Source organism: Wolffia australiana, chromosome 4 (genome assembly GCF_029677425.1).
Source record: "Wolffia australiana isolate 7733 chromosome 4, ASM2967742v1".
NCBI classification, from domain to species: Eukaryota; Viridiplantae; Streptophyta; class Magnoliopsida; order Alismatales; family Araceae; genus Wolffia; species Wolffia australiana.
In genome coordinates this window covers 5,222,027-5,238,917 of record NC_135838.1, presented here as the reverse complement: position 1 = coordinate 5,238,917, position 16,891 = coordinate 5,222,027, and positions in this window count along the sequence as shown.

Sequence of the window (16,891 nt, the reverse complement as noted above, 5' to 3'; positions counted from 1 at the left end):
CAAGAGATATTATAGAATTATCATTATAAATATTAATATGACAAGTGCATGACTAAGTGTTGATAGAATAATAATATGTTTTTCCTAATAAGCATTCTTAGAGTCACATGTGAAATCAAGGAATTAGGAAAATGCTCCTGTTAAGATGCTTCAAAATGTTAACTCCAAGTGAAATAATGCACAGCAAAAAATAGAGACCATTGTTATGATTACAAACTCCTCAATAATAAACAGTGAATATGAAATAATCATAGTACCTGTATGTGGACACTTTTCCTTTTACACAATTTCAAGATAGTTCATACTCCCACCATTAGTGTATGCCCCCTCCATTGGTATCCCCATAAAAAAACTATCAAAGAGACGTGATCAACAAATTAACTAGTAGAGACTCGATCTTAATTAAACAAGCCTAGCTGATGCCGGGACAAAAAAATTAGTGACATGGAACATCAAATATCTGAAATAAATTCTAATAATTTTGATCCAACTTGAAAAATTACACAATTAATGGAAATAATCCAAGAGGATGTAAATCAACTATAATAATGGAGATATTTCTTTGATTTCTTCCAGCATATTCTTTGCGATCCAGCTGTATACATATGATTTTCCTAATAATTTTCATTTTATCCATTACACACTCTGGGATAAAAATTAAAATCAAACTTAGTTACACTTGGTGAGATCACACCCACGTCTTCAATATATTGATTAAACTCTATCAATGATAAAACACAAATCAAAAATCTAACAATCAATGATTTTGTAGTTCAAATTGAATCTGGTGCTACCAATTCATTTATCGCTCTCCATTATTCAATGACATTTACATTCTATCAATTTAATATTTATATGTCAAATTTCCTTTTCGCTCACAATATTTTATGAAAATATATAAAATTTGAATTCATTCGATCTATATCTTATTTTCAATATCAAATATATTTATCCCATATGATATATATATATGTCAAATTCAATTAAAATATATTCAAACATCTTATCATCACTATTTGTTTTTTATATCAACAGTTCCAATCACATGTCTTTCGTTATCTTTCAATCTTGCTTTAACTATCATATTTAATATATATGCTATTATTTAAAACTCCCTTCCAGTTCACAAACCTTATAAATACGTATGTATCCCACTTTCACTATCTTCCACTTCAACTTCCAATCTCTCAAAATTCCCAAGCTTTTTTTCTTTATAATGCCTCCTCTCAATTCCCCCACCCTTCAACCCACCACAATTACACCATCCAAAACCCCACCCTGCATCCTCATGGCCCTCCCATCCACTCTCAATTCTATTCGTCCACTTCATCCATTCCTCTTCCCCCTCACCCCATTACGAAAATACAGGTTAAAAATATTTAGAAATATAAATTCATAAAAACATGAAATTAAAACATAAAACTAAGTAATAAAATTATGATTACAAGTTAAACATCATAAATATAAAATTCCAGCTTCCCTCTCAACCCCTCCCTCAGTATCAGTCACACCATCATTGGGAATTTCAGGCCTTGATGGATATGATCTGATCTCAATTGCATAGTACAGTACCAAATCAAAGACGTATCTGAAAACCAACATCATACAAAACAAAAACCACCACCTTTGCAGGAGTGGAATCTGTAATTTATCAGTTCCTTTATTGAGCATCTTCAAGTTGTCCAGATGTCCAACATGTAGCCATATCCATGTGATATTCTAAGTGATGAATCACCTCTTCTTTCTGCAAACTAGGTTGCCTGACTTCTGATTTTACTCTCCACCTAGGCTCCAATAGAAACTGCCCTTACAATAGAGGAAGACAAGGAAGAGAGGGCACCAAACTAACTTGCATGGATATCAAATGAGGGTGTCCCATAATTATAATTCATGGGGAGATTTTCATAAAATTCATTAGGAAACTTTCACACAGGTCCTTCTTTATGGGAACATTTAGTAAAATTCCCCAAAATTTTACGAATAATATTTTGTGTGACCCCCTAGGCCTGTGGATTAATCAGTTATAAACTTTTTCATGAATAACATTAATGGGATCAACTTATTATTAAAATTTAACACACAGATTAATTACTCAAGGATCAATTTAACCTAATCTAATGGTTAAGCAAGGGCATGTAGGGTATCAAGCTGCACCTTGTGCCCCAAAGATACAGAGTATTATGTAAATTCTCTCATGAAACCTTTATCATCATTGGTTATTGTGTATGTATAATTCATCATCCACGCGACACTCTTAAATGACTTAGGATCCAGTAAATTGTTATATCCTAATTGGTCATCTTGCTTGTTATCCATGCATGAAAAAATCATTATAGAACACCTTCACTGATATTTTCAGTACTTTTGCCTATGATTTATATAGAACATATTTCTTAAGTTAATATATCTCAAAACCAGGGGCAGATCACTCAATCACCTTCATAGATTTATCGCTGCATCTGAGCTAAGAAGGGTTGGGATCCCATGATTGGCAACTTGTATATCATATTTAAAGCCCAATCATCCATCCACAAGGTATGGTTTCTCGTGTCTAAGAACTGCTTACACAACCCTAACATAAATCAACTTGATCGAGGATATGTATAATAAATAATATTCAGGGATCCGTGAATTAATTCAGAAACCGATATCCCTAAAGAGCACCAAGTTTATGTACTAAATGTTTCCTCCGTCATGGCTACGAGATCGGCCATAGTCATGATTTGAGTGGGACTTGATCATGCTATTATTTTCAGATATTCCGATGTCTTTATTGAGTATCCTTCAAATAGGAATGTTTAGAACACATGTTTAAAGACTACTGAGCATTGTGTTATGAGGTGATCATAATTAAAATTGTCATTTGATATATTCGTGGAATTCAATTATAAACATCACACAGGCACTATGGTAATGGGACGTGGAATGTGTGATTTGCTTGCATGCCACGTATATTTTCAATACCCATCTCACCCCCCATTCACACTCAATCCCTTCTTCATTGTCCCCAGCTCCACCCACATCTCATCCTCTAAACCCCCTACCATAGCTACCGCTATCAACTTCATCAGCCACTCCCCTTATTTGATTATAGTTCAAATATAATCAAATTTATAGCTTAAATTAAACCATGCCTTGAAATTCATAATCTTGAAATAACTTTTAAAAAATCACAACTTTACCTAAACGCTGAGTTCAATGCCCTCCATGAAGTTTGGATTCAAATTATTACTAATCAAGGAAATTATTTTAAATGGGGAGATGCGTACTCGATGTTGAACCAATACCTTAGTCCAGTTGAAAAAATTGTGATATTGCATGGAGTGATCTTTCAACTCATTTGAACCATTCAACCGATTTTCATGCTCCATGATTAACCAACATTTTGGGTTAAAATATTTCCAAATTTTCCCAAATAATATTGATATTTTTGTCTTAGCAAAAGGGTAACTAAAAATCCAACCCACTAAAGCATGGCATGAAAAGGTCAACCTTTCATTGAGAAACATTATTTTGTATTTTTTAAAATTCATAATTTTTTAACATATGCTTTTGACTTTTTAAAAAACATTATATGTATAAGAATTAATAAAAGTCATAATATTTAAAATAATTAAAAGTGATCAAGTATTTATCATACGCACAAATAATTTATTTTAAAAATTGGGAAATTATGGATATTTAAAGAATTAAATTCAATTAAATTGATAAAAATAGTGAAAATAAAATTTTAAGAAAATATTTCTATAGTTAAATCCCAAAAATTAAATATGATTTTTACAAAATTTCAATAATTTTTAGAGCACAGACATATTGAAAATGATAAGATATGTTTCGTCAGTACTATAACGGTGTTGGCCACGAAGGTGAGCAGCAAGCACATGAAGATGAGACACAAGCATATAGAACCAGTCGGTAGCCTGAAAATTTGGCCCATTGATAGAATTGAGATCAGCTTGCTTCAAGATCTTATGGGGTTGAGACTGATAACAGGTAATGATGGGGTTAATCATGGGAAAGTTACACTTATTTATGCACTAAAATGAATATAGTGCATGTTATCAACCTTTAAATGATCAAACATATTTTAAGATTGATATTCCGATTTCTATGGATTTAATCAGATTTTTAAATATTTTTTTCAACATTTTTATCCTTTAGAACTTAATGCTCTAATTCAAAATATACTTTTATGAATTTTTTGGACTCATATTAAGAGAGATATAAATTTTCTAGTTCCAAATATTTTTTATCATATTTTAATGACATAATTTATTTTATATTGATTTATAAGATATATATTTATGGCTTGAATATGCACCCGCCATGTGTCTCCATTTGATTCATTGAATGGCAACCAATCACAAGTATCCATCGTGATTTACTAAGCTAATCATTGTGAAGAGGCAAAATTATAGCAGCACAAAATCACGATGCCATAATGCACCAATCATTAATTGACACCCTTTAGTTTTTCGTAGTCGACTATGTGGACCAATAGAGAAGAGGCACAATTTAAGTCTCAATAAATGTGATTTGTAGAATGAGAAAAAATAATAATATAAAGGGAGGATAAAAGTCAAAAGTTGTGGCACTACACGTGGTGTGCATGTAATTAAAAATTAAAGAGAAAATCTGCCCCTCCTTTGACATGAATGGCACATGTCAGTAATGGGAATTTTGGGATGTCGCACTTACAACTTGAAAATTAACATGTTTAATTGATGAATTTTACATTATATTTATGTGTTTTAATGACCATATTTGCATGTTATCATATACAAATAGAGATAAATGATATACATTTTGATTTTATTGTTATTTCTAAATTTATAGTATTTTTACATGGTATTTAACCTCATTTCATTGAAGAAATAATTTTAATAGGGCATTAAATTCTTGGGCAGAGGTTAGTAATGGTTTTCCTATTTTTTTAGAGTTTTTTTCCATATTTTTATATAATTTTCTGACCATTCTATAGCCAAGAAATGATTTTTTCATATTTAAATAATACATATTCTATTTATTTGGCATTTTATAATACATTAATAATTATATCACGTGGCATCCACGTCATTCGCCCGAAATTCGGGTGAATAATTGGATGCATTTTCTTTAATAATAATTTTAAGAGAGAGATAGAGCATCATTTTCTCATTATGGCATCACAATGCGCGATGCCATAATGAGCAAATGATTTGCTCAAAAGACAACGTGGCACGGGCAGCAAGGTAAAGGTAAGATTCATTTATTTTTAGTTACTTTTAGTGCTATAAACGCATGCAGAGAATCAATCTTCGCGTGCATTTATTAAATAAATGGTTATCTACCTCATACCGAAGTCGGTAAACCGCGTGCATTAAATGCACGCGGCTATCGACACACGTACATTTTAAAATGTTTTTATTTGGCACGCGCAATCGATTTGCTACGTGCGTTTAATGCACGCAACGGTCAAAATGTGTGTGCACTAATGATTAATGAATAACCGTATTGTCTTTTTTATTTTTTACTTTAAAACAACACTGACGGGGTGACATGGAGCATTTTTTAGCCGTTTAAACACATCGATCATTCCCCGATGATTGCACGTTGCGGACGTAGACAACGACGTGTCAGAACGTGATCCGAGAAGGGACAAAATGAGAAAAAATGCGCCAACCAATAAAAAAATGCCAGTTTCTACCGTCTTGAGATCTAGCTCTGATTGAGCTAAAATTTTGAGGGCATGTTTTTATTTTCCCCTTCAATAACCCAGATGGTTGGATCTTTAGACAGAGGTCTGAAAGAAGGCAAATTTCACTTTTTGAAGCTCTCCCCAAGGATTTGGCCAGGAAGGACACAAAAGTTGCTTTGGAAGTCGACAGATCTTGATTCTTCATTCAGAGTTGTAAATTTCTGATTTGTATTTTGAACTTCTTCTTGAGACATTTTAAAACGCCTTGGCATGGGCGAAATGTACATGCCCTAAAAGTTGTTTTGAATGAAATTAGCATTGCAATTTGAGTCTGATTCAAGATCTGATTTTTAATCTTTAGTTTTAAATATATTTGGAACAATTCTGCATTTTAGAATTTTAATTTATGGTCGGATTTCACTATTTTTCCAAATTCTTCATTTGCTCTCTCTAGGTTAATTCGTCTATTTTTTCTCTCTAGATTTCAAAATTGATTGTTTAGAAATTTAATTCAGTATATAAAAACCTAAATATAAAATTTCATCCTAAAATTCGTCCATGTTGAAGTTCAATTTCAAAACCCCCTTTTTGATTATTAATTCCCAATTTTAACTCATAAAAATTGTCTTAAAATTTTCTAATAATTGGGAGATTAATAATTCGAATTAATCTGGTCTTATAATTAAAATTATCCTATTTTGAATGTTATGACAAAAAATATTTAAAATTAAAGTTAAGTTTTTACTTAATTTTGATTAATTAAAAATATCATTAAGTATAATTAATGTTATTAATTGTAAAATTAATTTTGTTCTTGAATTAATTTTATTAAAAAATTGCATAAAAATTCTTGCTTGCTGCCTCCCTCTGGTTCAACCCCGTGCTTGCTCTACACACTGTATTTAGTGATTAATGGTATTTATAAATTTTATTGTATAAGTTTAAACGCCCAATCAACGACGTATTTACACATCATTTTTAGGCTTATCAATCGGCGCCGTTGCCGGGGAGGCACGGTTAGAATTTTATATTATTCATCAGGAATATTCTGGTCTAGAGTGATAAACCATTTTTTATACATTCTTGAATTAAATTTAATTTTGCATTTATTTTAGGAATTTTAAACGCATAGTGGAAATTGCAAAATTGTCATTTCTCTCTATCTTATATCCGATTTTTCTTGTTCATCTAAGCTGATTGTCTTACTATTTGTGTGATTGACATTGCATGAATGGTAGGAGGTCCTTAAATCCCTATTTAGTGAACCTTGAGACGATCAGTAGAAGTCCTCGCCTTGATAATATTTTTTAGAGCTCCAAAGGGGAAAATCAACAAATTTGTAAGAGGATGGAGGATAACCAAAATTGTAGAGCTGAAAAAGGAATGAGAATAATGAGATTGAGAGAGTATTCTGATCCTGCAAAGAGTGAAACTTACACTAAAATTTCTGCTCCTTTACCTGAAAATGTTAACTTTAGAATTGACCCAAATATGATCAATCAACTACCTACATTTTATGGACGATTCAATGAGGAGCCTTATGAGTGTTTAGAAGAGTATAACCAGATATGTTCTGCTTATAGATATACAGGTGTTCCTCAGGAAATTCTCAAACTTAGGCTACTTCAATTTGCTTTGAAAGATAGGAGTAGTCAAGAATTTCAATCATGGAGTGAGATGCAATCTAGTTTTTTAAAGAAATTCTATTTTTATGGAAAGACCACTTCAATTAGGAAGGCTATAAGAGATTTCTATCAAGGAACTGACACCCTTGGAGAAGCATGGGAAAGATTCATGGCACTCACTAGGAAGTGCCCACGTCATGGAATTCCATCTCATGAATTATTTCAAATCTTTTATGGGGGATTGAATGATCAGGAACAACACCTAGTAGATATATTTAGGGGAGGAATGTTCCTTGACACTCATGCAGGAACGCACGTAGTGACACACCGCCATGTCACAATATTCAAAACAAAATTTAAAATTAATCTTTGTATTTTTCTCAAGCAGGTACATGTGGTGTTCTCGAAGCACTCAATTGCAGAAGATGAGGTGACCACACAGTCATCAACTATCTAAAAATTAGACTATCAACTAATGGTGTAAAAGAAAAAGCGTCAGCGTTGACGATAAGGAGAGAAAAAATGGACGGCTATGATTGCTCCAAATTCAAAGCGCAATATATAATGATCCAGAGGTACGATTGTGTTGAAATTTTCAGAGATGTTTCTTCTTCATCTCATATTTACATTCATACCCTCTGATATATAAATAGATGTGCGGATCATTATCAAAATCATCCTTAAACTTGCTTCCAACTCATGCGGGCCAATTGAGAGATAATGGGTTTTTGAGAACCATCAATTGTGTTCTTGGTGCCTTAGCGTGTGAGAAGAAGCAACAAAGAAGAGAGGGAGATTAGCTGCACGAGAAAATTACCTATTCACCTATGCACAAGCAACAATGTTCTTGGCTGAATGTAAGGATAAGCATATCCACCTAACATTTTTCTCTCTCAACAACATCGGTAGCTTAGTTCGCTTTCACCACATATCTTGCCATTCCATCACCTTCATATAATCTCCAAATCATGTCTTACCACCATCACATCATTGTCATATTGTTCACTTACTTTTCAGTTATCATATTCTACTCATTCTCTACTCCATTCTAGTCACTCTTCGCATCATCATTATTTCCTTCTCGCTTTTACTCGCTCTTCTCAAACCTAAACTATCACTATCCACTAACTCCTCACCCAAACTTAGTATTCTTATCTCACTTCGTATTTTCTTGTTGCTTGATATAATATTCATTACGTATCCCTTCCCATCTCAAATAAACCATATTAAGAATACTAAACCCTTAATCACTGTCCCCTGTGGAGACGGTCCGTAATCATCACTAGCTTAGATGAAAAAGTGGGTACAAGATTATGTTCTTATTTAATAATATACAAAATACCAACAATGAATTAAAACCCTAATTTTGAGATTATCATAGTCCAATCAAGAGTTTGGTCAAAGACCAGTTTTGTCACAACTGATTGGATCAACTCTATTGGGATTTCTTGGGCTGATTAATTATTAAAAAATGATACATGCAGCATATCATTGATTAGTGAATCATTTTGAGCTACAAAATTACATATGATCTCAACACAATTTGTCATGATGATACTCAGTGATGAGACAAAGGCATAATCATTGTGTTATTATTATTCTTTTTTCCTGTTTTCCATGTGCATAAGTCACCTTGGGACTTAATTTGCGGAAATAGATGCAATCAATGGTGGAATCTTACAAAATTGAAGGATATGTGTCATACCATTATTGGAGGGTTATCTTTAAGCATCGATTATGATGTAGAATCTTCAGAAAATGTGATGACTCCACACCATGCTGGAAATTCTAGATGATGAGAGAGAAAAATAAAGGTCCTACATTAATCTGAATTTCAATGAAGGAGTTTTGTGCTGAAATTTTTAGTGTAGCTCCGTCTTTCTCCCGTATATCCATCCACCATCTCAGATCTAAATTTAGGCCCCCCATCATCATAAAAAGGTACCCTTGAATTTTGTTCATAATTAAAATTTGACGAGTTATTAACCTCATTCAAAATTTTGTATGGGTCCATTCTTGCATTGTATGAATGAAGGATTGAAGAAGAAATTTTCACATCCTTACTACATGTGAAGAAAAAGCACCATTCGGCTCATTAGCCACGTGGCAATGAAGTTAATGAAATATTTGTATTTTTTGAACTCACATCTTCATTCTTTCCTTGGAAAAGAACAACTTCACCGGTCATCGAGGTGTATCCACCTCCATCTCCACTGTCAACAGTGACAATAAAGTTGACATCACGCGCTCACACTATGCTACTCCCTTGTGCGTATCCGACACCATTTTCTATTGCAATAAGCGATAATATTTCTTTCATCAGTTCTAATACAAGCACATCCACTTCCATCAGACATCACCAATATTGTTGAAGCTCCACCTAAGGTATTTAATGAAAAATAATAATTATTTTTCAGTATAAATTCCATTAAATTCCTCATTTTATTTTATAAAACTTGAATTAACTTGATAAGCGGGAATTTTTTTTTGTAATCTCGTTGGAAGTAATTTGAATTAGTTTTCTGTGATTTTATTTAATTAAATTACCAATAAATATATAAATACCTTACTATGCAGTTGTAAGGACAATTATAAATATTTTTGCATAAACCAGAAACCTTAAAGGAAATTTCTATACCTAATTTATGCTTCGCCAACTAGAGTCATTGTAAAGGAACATATTTCATTGAGTTGATGAATTTATTATTATTCGCTCTTAGACATTTTCTAATGCATAAATGCTTAAAAGGATGTCTTCATAGGTGGCATAGAATCATCAGATTTCTCAAAGATTTCATGTCATAACCCGCACTTGAAAATGCCATCCAATGATGCACTGTTGCCTATCCTTCAATTTTTCAAAATTCTGCCATCATTTCCGCACTTTAAATCCCAAAGTGACATGCGTACATGTCAGATGTATTTCTTGTGAAAAGGTGTTTTCCCTATTTAATTGCATGCTTTATGATGTTAAAAGTAAACATAAAATTATCTTGAAAGATGAGTATAATTCATTGGTTGCACCAATAATTGGATCACGCCAATCATTCACACAACCAATGATTTTTTCTGACGGAAGTCATTATCTAAAATCTCCACAAACTGGACTGAGACAGCTTCGCAAGGTGGATAAAATGAGAAAACATAATTTATACCCTTAAAAACATTTAAATATCCAAATAAGTATTCAGAATAATAAAATACTTTCTTACTATTTTTAGGTCATATAATTATTTTAAAGACCAGAAAATTCAGATTATTATTCTAATAATATACTAAAAGTGAATAAATAAACCAAAATCATATTTTTAGTTTAAAGTAATTTTATTTGTGAAATTAATAACTGAAAATTTTGTTAAAATGATATAAAATTAAGAAAATCAATAACTATTACACTTTCATTATAAATGTAATAGTTCCTTTAAAGCTTCAATGAAATGTATTTAAGATAAAATTAATTAAAATAAGCACATAAGTTACATAAAATTACCTGTTAAAATAGGATGTTATCCATGATTATCATTGTGCCAGATCTATCATACTTTTATAAGATCTGAAGCATAGTCATCACGACTGGTTTGTAAAGCTTAGAAAAATTCTTCATACTTATAAATTTACATCATGCCCATTTAATATAAGTATGACTGCGAAAATGCCATCTAATGGTTCTCTCATCTTTGTAGCTAATGTTTATGACATTCTCCTAATTGGTAGTGATGATGCAGGATAGCATATTCTGTGTAAATTTTAATTATTTGTTTTGGGAGTGAAGAACATAAAGCATACCTTAATCAACATATTTGGTGACTTTTAGGCACTAATCGAGAAGATTTAAAGTGGCGCTCAATAAATATTTTGATAATGTGCTGATGCCATAATTTAATTAAATTATTTTAATTTATAATTTATTTACATTATTTAAAAAGTAGAACGCATTTTTTAGAACTTTAATTTTAGTTAAAAACTAAAGGGGAAGAATTGGCATTATCAATAAACCCAACCTGAGTCATGAAACATACACATCTTAAGGGCATTTTTGCATCATTTTACTAATAAATTCTCATTTGATGCATTAAATGGAGCATTTGGTTAACAGAAAAAATAATTTGGTACATATTTTACAAGTGTAATTATGTTCAAAGTAAATCAGTTTTAATATTATTAATTTTGATGGGTTCACCTACTCTGTCTAGTGGTTATTCTATATTTCTTAGGGCTGGATACAAATACATGAATAAAAAGAAAGAAAATAAATAAGAATAACAATTAAAATAATAAGAAAAAATAATGGTTCTACCAGCTAAGGTAGCCAAGTTAGGAACGATAGTGCACAAGCCGGCTACCACCAGAGGAGCCCAAACACTCAAGCCTGCCCCATAGCTAGTGAGCACCACCGCATGAGCAATATCACCTAGAGGAAGGAGAGCCCTCAACAAAGGCCCAAGGGAAGGCCCACAATTAGCATAAGTGGCAGGGTGGCCCACACAAGCGCGAGGATAGCTTTATTTAACTCATCAGATATATATGAATGACATTTATCTAGCCACAAGTAGTTTTAGTTTTCTTTGAATGGGATTAATCTTTCTTTGTTTTTTAAAGTGCATGTGGGCTGGGTTGACAGGATGACAAAATGACTGCAGCCATGTGGGCCACGAGCCTGAGAAAATAAGAGAGAAACCATGGCATGGTTCGAACCAAACGGGTCCAAAATTTATATCATAACATGTTTCTTTAAGTTTGTTGACATAATCTTGGTCATTCAATATATTCAATGAAGATTGGATGGCGATATTTTAAGAATATAATTTTACAATTTTTTGCTCTTCTCACAGGTTTTTGATTTGCCAGCTAATGTTGATGGGGGCAAGTTGATGAGCCCTCCAATAGTGTGGCCGACGTGGTAAGGGGTTGCACCATTCTTAGTGAGGTCCATGGTGCGGTTTAATTGTAGCTGTTGAATTATCTCTGAAGGAGATCAGACATCATAGGGCAGATCCATCCATCTCTGTCCCTAGTCGTCAACTCCATCGTTCAAATGACAGTTTTCGGCCACGGGGATCACTAGATGTAATCCAACGGTGCTTGGAGGACCTCCATGGCCAAACAAGGATCATCCCGAGGCCTTAAAATGAGCACTTTGATCTTGAAATTCAGGTCTTCTGATCTAGACCCATAGTGACAGCGAGATACCCATCTTGAGCTCGTCTGGCCAAATTGGAGCTCGTGACTCCTCTAAGATAGCTTGGCTCACTCAAGACTGTGCTGAAGGAGGTCCAGAAATGACCAAGATATGCACCCGCACTGAGAAAGATGAACATGGCAGCATACCAAAGCTAGGGGATGAAAATTAGCACAATTACCCCTGCTCATCTATGAATCAAATTCAGTACATTTTTAATTGGTAGTTGTGACTGATTTCATATATTTTGCTAATATCATATGCCAAGGTTGATTTCATTGATATTTCATAGTGTGTTGAGGCATTCCATCAAACATGTACCAGGCATCAAAAAGTTTTCTAAATATATTCTATTATCTTCTATAAAAATATTTATTAATATATAAACTGGCATAAGTCAAACTATATTAATCCATCTGGTACTTATTTATTATATAATAATATACCAATTCACATAAAATTTTCTTTTATTAATCCTTCTGTCTTCTCTCGTTCTCTCCATCTCTACCTAAGTTTTTAAACTCTTCTAAAACTAAATAAAATATATTTTCTCCCTATTTAGTTTAATCTTAAACTCTTATTATATAGACATATATATATATTTCATTACGTTATCTATAATTAGATAGTCCTGTTCTCATTCCCATATCTCTCAACTAGCCTTCCAATCAGACCTTATAAAAACAAAGACTCATATTATGTAATTCCCTAAATAACCATCCTTGATGGGGGACCATCCAACTAGCAAGATGACAGTTCGTAAACAATCGCTGGGCGAAGTTTGAGCTGACGCCAAAGACCCGAGATTCAAGCATATGATCTAGCAATGGGTCGCCATGGTTGTCTTTATTTTCTGTATGTTTTTTTCTGAATTTTCAGATATGCCATTGTATTTTGGGACTCGTCCGTAATCGTTTTACTTTTGCAGGCATTATTGGACTTTTAGGGGAAAGTCCTTGCCATGGGACGGTTTCCCCTAACTCGACCCACTTGGGCATCCTCCTTAACCTATATAAAAGGGGGCATGCCCAAGGAGCCTTTGGAGTTTATTTTAAAAGTTGAACATTTGAAGTTGTCTTCATCTGGGATCCTGCCTTCCTCCCTTTGGGAATAATATTTACATCATTTCTAGATTAGTTCTATGAAGAAGCCCACATCTCCACAACCATCAGATTCACCATGTTGAACCACGTCTCCACTAGAAGAACGACTTCGTCGCCACACTACTTCTTGATCACCATCATCTTTTCTTGGGATTATTGGAGACATCCTCCAAGAAGGCCTCGGTTATTGATCGCCAGCCACATCCTCACTCCCTTGCATCATCGTCTGTCGAGTCGCTTTGCCCTGCCTGGGTTCTTGCATCACCAAGAATCACATTCTTGCGGTACGCCTTTGACCCAGTCGACCATCATGTCTATCTCCATCCTCTGCCCCTACACCAGTGCTCGCGTCACTCCGCGCTCGTGCACCATGTGCTGTGCTATGCACCTGCCCCAGTGCCCAGAGCTCAACCTGTGCGCTCAATGTGCGCCACAGCGCCCAACCCCGTGTGCTCGACGCCCGGGCACCCTGTTCGCACGCCCGGTGCCATAGTGTCAATGCTCCTGCGCCACGCGCAGAATGCTGCACGCACCACGTCGTGCCTCGTGCACCACGCAGCATGCCTAGTGCTCGTGATGTGTGCCCATGTAGCTAGCCATGCCGTGCGCGCCTGTTGTCACCGCATCTGGCCTCACGTACGCCGGTGCGTGCCTGAACGTCCGCCATCAATCATCTTGTGCTTGCAAGTCATGCCACCATCGCCTAAATGGAATGTCGCCATGACCTTTCAGTTATGACCCTACCAGATTCTATCGCTTCCCCTCCTATAATTCCAGTATTATTGCTACTTTCAGTGCCATCTTCTTATTGGCTTCGCTACCTAGAGTTGATGAGGATTTATGTACTTATTGGATTAGCCACCATCTTGTCAAGGGATAGGACTTCTTTGGGATATCAAGTAGAATCATTATCAACGAAGCCCGTGGATGCCTTTGAACACATTGTTGTCCCCTTACCCCGTAGGTCGTTGAGTCGAACAAATGGGTCATTGGGAGCTTGGTCATTGTCTAGTCTCCTCCCGTCACATTAACAGATCAACTCTTAATTAGTGCTAGAAGTGAATTCTCATTGAATTTTTTTTTTAAAACTCCGCATTCATTTTGAATTGTTGCATCCATTTTCGTTGTTTCCCCTGTGGTCTAACACGAGTCGTCTGAACCTGACAATCGTATTACATCAATCCTTCCTCCATTATTATATATATATATATCTTACCATCCATATAACCTAACCATCACTTAAAATAAATAGTAACACAAAATATTCTCTGTTAAGAGTAGTATCTTAGCTACTATCTCCTCACTTTATTTATCTTACCTTATAATGAAAAAAAAATCATTCTTCTACTTTATAAATTACTTTCTCCCTTCATCATAGTCTTATAAAGAAGTTTCATTCTCCACTTCACTACCCCTATATATCTATAAAAAATATTAATTCTCATAATAATATAAATAATATATTGTCTTATAAACATCTCACATCTAGATTCCCCCATTTCTTTCTAACTCTTACTACCTATTTATACTTAACACTTTCTTCTAATTTATCACTATAATATCATTTGCTTATGTCATTGCTTATATTTTACAGTTACATTACTAATTCCTCTAATCACTCAATTTATCATCTCTTTTTCCCAATCCCTGTATTTCTGTATACAATATAAATTCTCAGAATAATATAAATAATAGATTGTCTTATAAACATCTCACCTCTAGTTTCCCCCTTTTCTTTCTAACTCTTACTGCCTTTTTATACTTACCACTTTCTTCTACTTTATCACTATAATATCATTTTCTTACATCATTGCATATATTATCTAGTTACTTTTATCTTCTCTTTTTCCCTAACCCTCTGTCAAGTATTAGATTCACCTATAAAATCCAGTCCCTGTGGAGGCAACCTCACTCTTACTATACATATTTGTGTGAGTTTTATGTAATTTCAATTTATTTGATTTAGCCAGACTAAATTTACAAGGACAGTAAAATTAACGCCACAGTTTGCCTTCATCAATTATACTATGTTAATTAAAATAAATAATATAAATAATGAATCATGAAATCATGGGAATTGAGTATGAGCCAATTGAAGCTTACTGCCGTGTTCAAGGTGGACCCTAGTTAAATGCATATACTGAGGGATTTACATCCACTCTGACTCCCTTTAATAAATTCAAAACATACTTTCTTCTTCCTTCTCGCTTCTCTATCACAAATGTCATTTTGTCCTCATAATTGTCACCCCTCATCTGAGTATGCATTCTCAACCATGAAACACATTTTTCCTAAAATCATATGGTAAATCCAATGTAATTAAATTACCCATGTCAGCCCCTTGACCCTTTGATTGGACCAACCTAGGGGTTCAAGTTGATGATGAATATAGCTCTAACTAGGTGGTTTGTAAGGTTAGTAAGGAACCAATCAACAATTTTATTACCTTACTAGTAGTACTTAGCAAGGGTCGATCCCTCAGGGAGCTAGGCCGCTAGTTAGGATGAATTTCAATAAGAATTTTAAGCTTTAGATTTTATAAGTCTCTTTTATAATGTTTTTAGTCATTAAGATGATTTATTTTGAACAAAAAAGATTAAGACTATTTTTACTAGCCGTGGAAAATTTTCCGTGCAAATATTGGAAAGAATATGATTTTTGAGATTTTTTTTCAGAATTTTTTATCGTCTCTAGGAAGAGATAAAAAATTCTGAAATTAATTTGGTTGTAATTCCCTTATCCGGTTCAAAGTCGTTGAACCGGATGAGAGAGAGCTGCCCGAATCGTTATCAAACTAAGTTAACTCGGTTCGGGAATGATTCCCGACAGTTTTAGTGATGAAAGAGAGAAAGAGCACAGTCATGGGCTCCGCCCCTGAATGTGCGGGCGGAAGTGCCACTTGTGCGCTGGGCTTCGACGCTCCACCGCTGGTTGCGTCGGCAGAGGTGCTCTCACGTGCGATGGACCAAAATGATCATATCTGGAGTTCCAGATATCGTTTTGACATGTGTGAGCAGGCGTTGGAAAGCTTAGGACATTGGATATCTGCCTAAGATGCATCGGACGTCGTCTAGGATGCCATCCGGTCAGCACCGAGTATGATGGCTCGATACCGATAAGGGATGGCGGTATCGAACATCGACGGTGTCATCGTCCGACGGATAAACCCTAATGGGTAGATGTAACTACGATGCACGAATGAATGTCCTACGTGTCATACGTGCAGGCTCCGACTCGATGGAGGCGCCCAGATCCAAGCTAGGACAGAGTCGCCGAATGACGGTGACGGTGGCCTCTCGAAGCTCAT